The sequence below is a fragment of the Cavia porcellus genome, unplaced genomic scaffold (genome assembly GCF_034190915.1).
Source record: "Cavia porcellus strain 051 isolate PalLab524CR breed Dunkin Hartley unplaced genomic scaffold, mCavPor4.1 scaffold_25, whole genome shotgun sequence".
Lineage (NCBI taxonomy): Eukaryota > Metazoa > Chordata > Mammalia > Rodentia > Caviidae > Cavia > Cavia porcellus.
In genome coordinates, this window is record NW_026947508.1 from 32,234,323 (window position 1) to 32,243,968 (window position 9,646).

The window sequence follows — 9,646 nt, forward strand, 5'->3', positions numbered from 1 at the left end:
TACATTCAGTTCCGAACTTTATTCTCCTGGCTCTGATCCTCCTTTCTTACATGAGAAAGAGACCGCTTTTTCATTTCTCCATGGACAAACCCTCTATGACGCTCTGTGCAGGAAACCTCACCCCTCAAACTACATGAGACAAGATCAACAGGATAAGAAACAGTCGAATACTTCCCAAAGTCTGAGTTGTTCCATCTGGAATAGTATCACAGCGGGAGGATGGAGGGGTGCCGGAAACAAACTTAGGCCAGCAGCCTGGGGCAGGAGTGGCAATTTTGATCTGCAGTGTCCTGCCTCTTTAAAGTCCCTACCAGCGAGGAGCCACAAGCTATACCTCCTCCTCATTGTTTAGATATAGCCTTTTGGAGCAAGGGGGATGACAGAAGGATGGTTAAAAACATATGGAATATACAGGCATTCATATGCATGCATGCAGTTTTTTTTTCATTGCTAAAGATCAAAGTCAGGGCTTTGCATATAATAGGCAAGTGCTCTACCATAAGGCAATATGCTAAGCCCCTTATTCATAACTGTAGGTACCCAGGAGTTTCTTACCACAGAGTTACCTCACAGCCCTTTTTTATTTTGAGACAGGGTCTTGCTAAGTTTCTCAGGATAAACATGAATTTGCCATCTTTTTGCCTCAGCTCCCCAGAATTCTGGAATTACATGGTGTGTACCACTGTACTTGGCTTACTTCTCACATCTTCCTAGTGGCCAGGGAAGTTCTTAGCAGCTCAGGGAACCCACTGCCACATTCCCTTGGACCCAGTCTCATAGGAGGAAGCCATGCTGAGTCTTCAAGGTGCTGCAGAATCTGAGACTCTCTCCCCACATACTCCCATCATACCCTGCCTGGAGTTCTGAACTTATAGGACAAAAATCATGGTTTACCGCCTAATATTTTAGAATCCAGCTCAACCCAGAAGTAACCCAGAGTTTAGAGCTCAAAGCCACTCCTGGTTTATAACTTAGCTTGTATCTGGAATCCTGAGCCTAAGCCAGCCCAACCCTAGTCTAAAGTCCAGAGCCCAAAACCCAGATCACAGAACTCAGTTGAGGCCCAAAGTCCAGTTTGAACCAAAGACCAGGGCTCAGAACACAGAGACAAGCCCACGGCCTATAATTTAGCTCAGAGATCCATCTGAGCTCAGAACCCAAAGGGTTCAAAGCTCAAGACCAGGAATTCAAATGAGAACTAAACTAAAAGTCTGGTCCTTAGGTCAGTGCAGAGTCCAGCTCCAAACCCAAACAAAACCCTAGAACCTGACTAGGTGTTATGGTGCATTCTTGTAATCCTAGCACTCTGGAGATGGAGGCAGGAGGACTGCAAATCTGAGCCTAGCCTGGGCAATTTAGTGTCTTAGAAGACCCTGCATTGAAACAAGGTGAGTGGTGGCCTGTAATCTCAACACTTGAGGGGCTCAGGCAAGAAAATCACTGTGAGTTCAAGGCCAGCCTGGGCTACAAAGTGAGTTCAAGGTCAGCCTTAACTGCATAGGGAAACTCTGTCTCCAATAGACCAAAAAATAAAACAAATGAACAGAAAACCAATGTGGGTGGAAGGATAGTTGAGGAGCTTAGTGTCAAGGCCTTAGGTTTCAGTCCTGGTACTGGTTCTGTGTGTGTGTGTGTGTGTGTGTTAGAATTTATCATAGATCCCATCTTAAAGCCCAAGAGTGCTGACTAATCAGTGTGGCCTAGAACTCTATAGCCAGACCAAAGCCCAGCAGTTCCTTGATGCTGTTCACATGGGCAGCCTCTGAAGAGGCCAAAGCTGCAAGTTAAAGAGAGAGAATTTTAGATTCCAGTCCTACTCCTGGCAGGGGACAAGGAGCTGGTGCTCAGAGTAGGGAGAAGGGAGGTGGGAAAAGTGTCCTGTGTTCCAGTCTTAGTTCCAGTCTGGAGGATCCAGAGAGTTCAGAGACCTAGGGGAAGCAGTCCAGGGCTTTCTTTGCAAGGTCGCTGCTCACAACTGCAAAAATAAAAAGCAGAGTCCCATTGCTGCTGACTTGCCATGTGGCCTTGGGCAAGTCCCTCTGGTTTCACTGCATCCAGAAGAAAATCAGGGGGGCTTGGGATTTAGCTCAGCGACATAAACACCTGCCTTGCAAGCAGGCGGTCGTGAGTTCGATCCCTGGTACCGATAAAAAGGAAAAAGACAAAAAAAAAAAAAAAAAAAAAAAAAAAAAAGAAAATCAGGAAGGGCTTTACATCGATCCACAGAGTCAGAAACGTTTATTCTTTTATCCATGGAACAATTATTAAATGCATATACTAGGTGATTTTAATCCAAGTAAAATGGTCAGTTTTTTTCTCTTTTCTGCTTTTTTAATTAATCTAGTTGTTGATGGAGATTGGATGGAGGGGAGTAGTGAGGCATGACTGCCACGGTCCGGGAGGATGGGATGAGGGTCTGAAGCAGTGACTTCTTTACAAATCACAGGTATGGTCACGTCACCTCTTTTCACGCTCCCACTGTCTTCAGGATGAGGTGCAAGGCTTGCTTGCATCGAAGCCTCACAGCCTATTGATTTCTCTTCCAGCAAAAGCCCAATCAGCCCAAGCTGTTTACTTTTTCTGCATCATCCTCCATCCCACCTCACAGTCAGACCTGTTGCCTCTGCCTTGTGTGTGCCTCCATTCCTGTCTTGGAAACATCTGCTCATCCTACAGAACGTAGCTCCATCTTCACCTCCTCTGTGAAGCCCTCAGTCAGAATGTAGGTCCCCTGATGTCCTCGAGGCCTTTGCTACATCATTTTGTAACATTCTGCCAAGGTTCTCTGTGCCTGTTCCTCTCCATGTGGGCTGGGTAAGCCCACAGCAGGTTTGGTGAATGCACCGAGGGCCACCTTGCCACATCCAAATAGCCTTTTTTGTTTGTCTCTCTGTCTTTTTGATACATGGTCATGGTATGTAGTTCAGACTGGCCTTGAACTAACCATGTAGTCCAAGCTGACCTTGAATTCCTGGTCATTCCCGTCTCAGCCTCCTAAATTCTGGGATTACAGAAATGTGTGCCACCATGCCTGTTCCAACATCTTTTGTGTCCTCTAACACCACATCATCCCAGGCAAGGTACCTATATTTGAAAAAAAATTTAAAAGCAGAATATAATATATATAGATTTTTTCAGTAGAATATGTTTGAAATTTTAAGCTTCAGAACATGACAAAAAAGTTGTTTTCCCAGCGTATATTAATCAAAAACTTGCATCTTGCCAATCAAGAAAAAGATGAAGGGAAGAATTAATTGGCAAGCATCACCTGTAAGGTTTGTTTTGAACTTGGAATCTCACTAGATCCTTGAGATAACACTCTGAGAGATTACTACAAATCAGATAAATGAGGTTCAGAGGAGTTGTGACCTGCCCAAAGTCTCACAGCTAGCCAAAGCCAGAATTGGATTCAAACCCCAAGGAGCCTGCCTTGGGGTCCCAGCTATGCTGTTACCATTTGCTTTTAATCATCATGAGATGACAGCATGATCTGGAGGAATCTGGAGCTGGCTTCAGTCATCCCAGAGACTGGGTTCTCAAATATGCTTTCTGTACAGCTAGCAGGAGCCTATGGGAGCCTAAGGAAAACCTAAGGAAGCATCGAGCCTCCAGCAGGCGCCCAGGGCAGGTTATCTTCCTGCCCAGTTGATTCGAGTCCAGATTCTTTCAACTCAGTCATTCAAGATAGGGCTTCTTCTGGAAGGAATGTGGCGTGAGCATGAGGAGGACAGTTCTGGCCAGCCAAAAAGGAAGAGGGCATCAGTCCCACCCTTTCCTCTGAGGCCAGGCCCTGGGCTTTTGCCCAAGGAACCCTCATCTGATCGAAAAAGCTCCAAGGCCTCCTGTAGCTTGTTCACTTGGTCACTAGGGCTGCCTCAGTGCTGCACCATGGCCTCAGATGCCCTGGCTCTTTGAGCCCAGCCTGACAGCTCCTGGCCTCTTCATTCTGTGACTCTCACAGCTCCTCAGCAATCAGAGTAGTGTTTTCTGTGTCTTCTGGGCAAAAGGAACTTGAACTTGGAAGAGTCTAAGATGAGAAGACCCTGAGACAGTGGTTGGTGGTGGGCTGGCAGGGGCAGGACAGGCAGCCCTGAGGACTCTGGGCATTCCACATGTCCTCCAGTGCCCTGAGAACTGAGGCTTAGAAGTCAGATGCATCAGTCAGCCCTGCAGAGGAGGCCTCTGTTTGGATTAGCCCACAGCCTCATGAGATCAGATGAGTTAGTCTTTGGGCCTCTCCTGCCCACTTGTTGCCCAACCAATATCCAGGTAGGAATTCACAGCCTCAAGTGACTTCAAGCACCCTCTAGTACTTCCCCAAAGAGCCTCTTTGGGAACCTCAAGAATTCTTCCTTCACATTTTCTGTTCTTCTTTTCTCCACATGTCACACAAATGAATGAGACTGGGAACAAGCTGTGATGTCTGCATCTCATCAGCTCTTCCAGGAATCCCTTCCTCTAGGGCCTGCCCAACCTTTCTTTGTTCAATCTGGTGATTTGCTGGAGCATCATCACCCAGAGTGTATCTTGTGATTTTTTTTTTTTTTTTTTTTTTTTTAGCAGAAATCAAACTCAGGATCTTGCACTTGCCAGGCAGGCACTTGTGCTGCTGAGCTACATCCCCCGCCCTCCACTCAGGATGTTAATTTGTTGGTGGCTGTTGAGCCAAGCATGGTTCAAGGCATGGGCTTGGTCTCTTTTCTTCAGAAGTCAGGATGGTAGGTAGTAGGACTGAAGAGATCTGGATGACCGATTGCATGTGACCTGGCAACAACAGCATCCCACAACACTCACTCAGCAACAATATCCTAGCACCATTTCCCCAACAGTGACACCTGGTAACCACCCTACGGCAGCAGCCCATTGTGCTAGAAATACTGTATTGAGTCACCAGACATTAATTTGGCTCCTAATCATTTAAAAGCAAATCTTCTGCCTTCTGGGCTCCAGCAGGCTTACTAGGTGAGGTTTTGCCTAGGGAACAAGTAATGGTATTAATAAACAACCTTTTCTTTTGGTTTCCTGAGACAGGGTCTCAGTAATAGTTCAGGCTGGCCTTGAAACCCCCACTTTTCACCCCACCCCTTGATACTGGAGATCAACTCATGATCTTGCGTTTAGCAGGCAAGTGCTTGAGCCTCTGAGCTAAATCCCCAACTCTGGCCTCGAACTATTAGTGATCCTCTTGCCTCAGCCTCCCAAGTGCCAGGATTACAGTTGTGTGCCACCACACCTAGTTTAATAACCTTTTTTAATGCTTAGTACATGCTAAGAATGCTGTCTTGAGTGCTCTGCTTAATACTTGTGCCAGTTCTGTGAGATAGGCTCAGTTACTATCGCCATTTGTCAGGTGGTGAAACTGAGGCTCAAAAAAAAGATTTGGTATTTGCCCAAGAGTGCAGTATAATGGTCAGATGGGTTATGAATACAGGTAATACATTTCAGGGATCTCAAACTCAACTCCTCTGCCTTGCGGAAAGCTCAGGAAACCTCCCCATCCCCTGAGTCCTCTGGGGACTGTACAAGGGTAGGTGCTCTGTGAGGGCAGAGACAGGTGGATGACACTGAGGGACCAGTTCAGGTTGTGTCCTCAGCTGTGAGGCTGGGCCAGACCCAGAGAGGGTAAAGAGAGATGGGATGGTGGACCAATCACAAATTGAGAAGCTGTCAGCCAAGTGAGGAGAAGTCCCCGGGGGGGGGGGGGAGGGAGAATGTGGCTGTGAAAAATGGGTCCAGATTTCAGTACCACACTCCTGAGGCTGGCAAGGTTGTCATCTGCCTACTGTGGACTGGAGCCGTAGAAAAGCTCCTTGAACTGCAGGCTTGGCATGGGGGAAGCAGATGGGAAAGAGAATGTCTATGGGGATCAGTGGAGTCACATGGCCAGGACTGTAGACCCCTAGAAGGTAAACACCAAGAACATCATTAGAAAAAGAGGAAGCCTTAGCCGGGCATGGTGGTTAATGTCTATAATTCCAGCCTTTGGGAGGCAGAGGCAGGAGGATGGAAAATTTGAATCCTGCCTGGGCAAAGACCTTGTCTAAAAAGACTAACGAATATGGATTAGTATGAAGGCCCAGTTCAATCCCTAGCACCACCCCTTACACCCAAAAGAAAAAAGACCCCCTCCCCTCTTTGGCAATACTAAAATTGAATTCTGGGCTTTCATTCCAAACTACGCCCCTAGCCTAGCCCTTTGTCATGTTGTTGATTTGTTTTTTTTTTTTTCAATTTTTACTTTTTTTTTTTTGAACTGGGAATTCAGCTTGATCCCACGCTTGCCAGGCAGGCGCCATGCCACTGAGCTATATCCCCGGGCCCCATGTTTTTATATTTATTTGTTTTATTTATCTACTTAGAGACAGGGTCTCACTATTAGTTCAAGCTGGCCTTGAATTCACTGTGTAGCCCAGGCTGGTTTCAAGTTCAAGGATTGTCCTGCCTTAGCCTCCTGAATGCTGGGATTATAGATGTGTACCACCATGCCCAGCTCATGATTTTATTTTGAGACAGGGCTTCAATAAATTATTAAATTGCTCAGGTTGGGCTCAAATCAGTGATCCTTCGGCTTTAGCCTCCTAAAGTGTTAGAGTTATAAGCATACTCTCAATCTGGGTTTATAAAATCTAACTGGCTGAGTGTGGACACTTGTAATCCCAGCACTCTGGGATGTTGAAGCAGAAGGATTGATAATTCAAACCCAAAGCCGGGTACGTGCCTATAATCCCAGCACTTGGGAGGCTGAGGCAAGGAGGATCATTGTAAATCTAAGACCAGCTACAAAGTGAGTTTAAAACCAGCCTGAACTGCATAGTGAAACCTTGTCTCAAAAAGACAGTAAATAAATAAATAAATAAATAAAACAAAATTCAAGCCCAATCCTGGAAACTTGGTGTTTTAGTGAGACCTTGTCTCAAAATTAAAAAATGAAAGCTGAATGTGGTGGCACGTGTCTGTAATGCCAGCACTCAGGAATCTGAGGCAGGAGGGATTGCCATGAGTTTGAGGCCAGCCTGGGCTACATAGTGAATTGAAGGCCAGCCTGAACTGCATGGTGAGACCCTGTCTCAAAAAGGCCAAGAAAAAAAAAAGTAACATCCATTTTTCTTGTCTTAGACTCAGGATTATGAATATAACACCCCCCCCCCCCGTGTTTTTTTGTGAGCCTAAGAATTGAGCATGAGGCCTTCACACTTAGCTGGATCCCTAGTCCTGTTTGTGTGTTTGAAAAAGGTTCTTGCTAAGTCTTACACTGTCCAGGCTGGGTCTGAGCTTGCAATCATCATGCCTCAGCCTTTGGGACTGCTGGGTTTATAAATCTGGACCAAATATTCACCACACTCAGCTCCTTCATGGTATTGTGAGGGGTATCATATAGCACAAGCAGCAGGGTACTTGTCCAGCATACTGTGGGTGCTTAATAATTGGGAGCTGCTACATCAGCAGATTTTTGACTCACTTAGTGATGCTTGAAAGTCTCAAGCGGTCTGTTATGGGGCTCTGTCCCGACGAGCAATGTAAATGGTGGAGTTAAGTTGCAAGGGGCAAGACTGGATCTAAATTGGAGAGAAAACACCAGGCAATCGAGCCAGCATTCTAAACAAATAAGCAAAATGGCACTCTTCTGTTGTGATCATGAAGATATTACACAAACCAGAGGATGGGGGCAAGACCTGACTTGACCCCAGCTCCGGTGAAAAGGCTCTGAATGATTTAGTTGACCACAACCTGATGGGAACTAATCATGAGAGAGAAAGGCTCTGAGGCCCAGCAGTCTTAGGCTGCATGAACAATGTGTCGTGTCCAGACTGGGGGAAATAATAGGCCTATTGTCCTGGCTTGGTCAGGCCATATCTGGAATCTTGCGTTGCTACACTGACAGACTGGAATCAGGCCAGGATGGGGACCAGCTCAGCCTCTGCTCCCAGGCTCTTGTGCTAAATGCTTCCTGTGCATTTTCTCATTTTCATTCCCAAACAGCTCTCTAAGGTAGATCTTGTGACTGTCCCCACATTACACATGCAGGGGCTAGCTGGCTCTTGTGTTTGTACTTGAGGAGGACTGAACATTTATTTGTGGCACAGATGTTTATTAAATGCCTACAATGAGTCAGGTTCCAAGCTAGTTATGAGATATGAAAGTGAAGATGTAGTTCCTCCAGGAACACATCGTGGGGTGGAGGGTGGGGGTCCAGGTCACTTGTGAAACAGTGATTCTGTAACAGAGGGAGATTTCGGAGTGTGAGAGACCACAGAGTCTGCCTTAGCCAGCTCAAGCCTGCAGAAGGGAAGCAATGGAGAACAGTGTCACACGACTCACAGTGGAGGTGTGGAGGCATCTGTGTACTTGTCACAGTATTCAGCTGCTTCACTTGGGCTCCCTTGGCCAAAAAGCCACATGCAGAGATGGAATCTACTAGGGCATACAAAAGAGTCAGACCTCATCTCTCCTGCCCGAATCAGCTGTTTATTAATTAATTATTTATTGGAGACAGGGTTTTGCTATGCAGTTCACTGTGGCCTTGAACTCACTACGCAGCCCACAGTTGCCTGAAACTTGTGGCCATTTCCTGCCTCAGCCTCTGGAATGCTGTGATTATAGGCATGCACCGCTACGCCTAGCAAATCAGAGATGTAAAGAAAGAAAAAAACCAGCCTGACACCAAGAATTATGGTGACCTCTGAGCATCCCAATAGCTTCTTCTCTCACTTGTCAGACACAGTCAGTCCACCCAGCCTCCTGAGTCTCTATGAAGACTGGTGTAAGTTTGGCAAAGGAGGGATGAAAGACGCTTCTCTCCTGGCATCTGCTCCTGGCTGCTATTCTAGACTGCTATCCTCTCATTTTCTTTCAAGGACCTGATTATTCTGTACTGTTCTCAGACTTTGCCTCGATTGTTCCAACCCAGTCCCCCTCCCTGGCCTTGTGCCTCCCAGGCCTTTTTATTGGGGGAATGGACCCTACTCCACCTTATGAAATTTATGCTGAGGCGATGCAGTAGGGTTGCTAAGAGGAAAACTTAAAAATAGGGAAAGAAAGAAACATACAAAGGAAAAAAAGATAGAAGTCTGTGGTATGTAACAGCAGCTCCACTTGGCCAGGGTGCATTTTCTGACCTGTAAAATGGGAATGATACTAATACTACTACCCTCAAAGGGTGGTGGTTGTGAGCCTGCTGAGTGGGGCCTGAAGGGAGCTATCTATAAAAGGCTACTGTCACCCTGCAAAGCCCTGTGGTCCTGCTTTCTCTGCAGCAGTGCTCCTCATTTCTCTCTTCCATCACAAAGAGCCCCACAGTTGTCATTAGCAGGAAACGGGAATGGTTGGTCGCAGGAGAAAAGAGGGGGACATCTGGAGGCAAAGTGCCACTCTGCCTCTTCAAGTTAAAGGGAAGGGGGTGACCTGACTCCAGATTTTTTTTTTTTTTTTTTTTTTTTTGACGAAGACGCAATGGTAAAGTTTATTCATGAACACGAAAATGAGGAGTAGGGGAAGAAACTGGCTCTGCAGAGTGAGTGTGGACCAAGTAGATAGAAAAAGAAGGGAGAGAGAGCACGCTGCGGATAAGGAACACCACGTGGGCTACAGAGGACAGTTATCACGCTCCGACTCGGGATTTTGGAGGGGCCCCACCTTTCTTAGGTCT

At 46.5% G+C, this 9,646-nt stretch overlaps 1 long non-coding RNA gene across 1 annotated transcript; it reads left to right on the forward strand.

Moving 5' to 3' along the window:
• The first annotated feature begins 1,215 nt into the window (after positions 1 to 1,215).
• Positions 1,216 to 4,550, forward strand: LOC106025458 (uncharacterized). The gene is made up of 3 exons (XR_001199054.2): positions 1,216 to 1,388; positions 2,345 to 2,446; positions 2,547 to 4,550. It is a non-coding gene; the product is annotated as an uncharacterized LOC106025458 (long non-coding RNA).
• Positions 4,551 to 9,646: the final 5,096 nt, after the last annotated feature.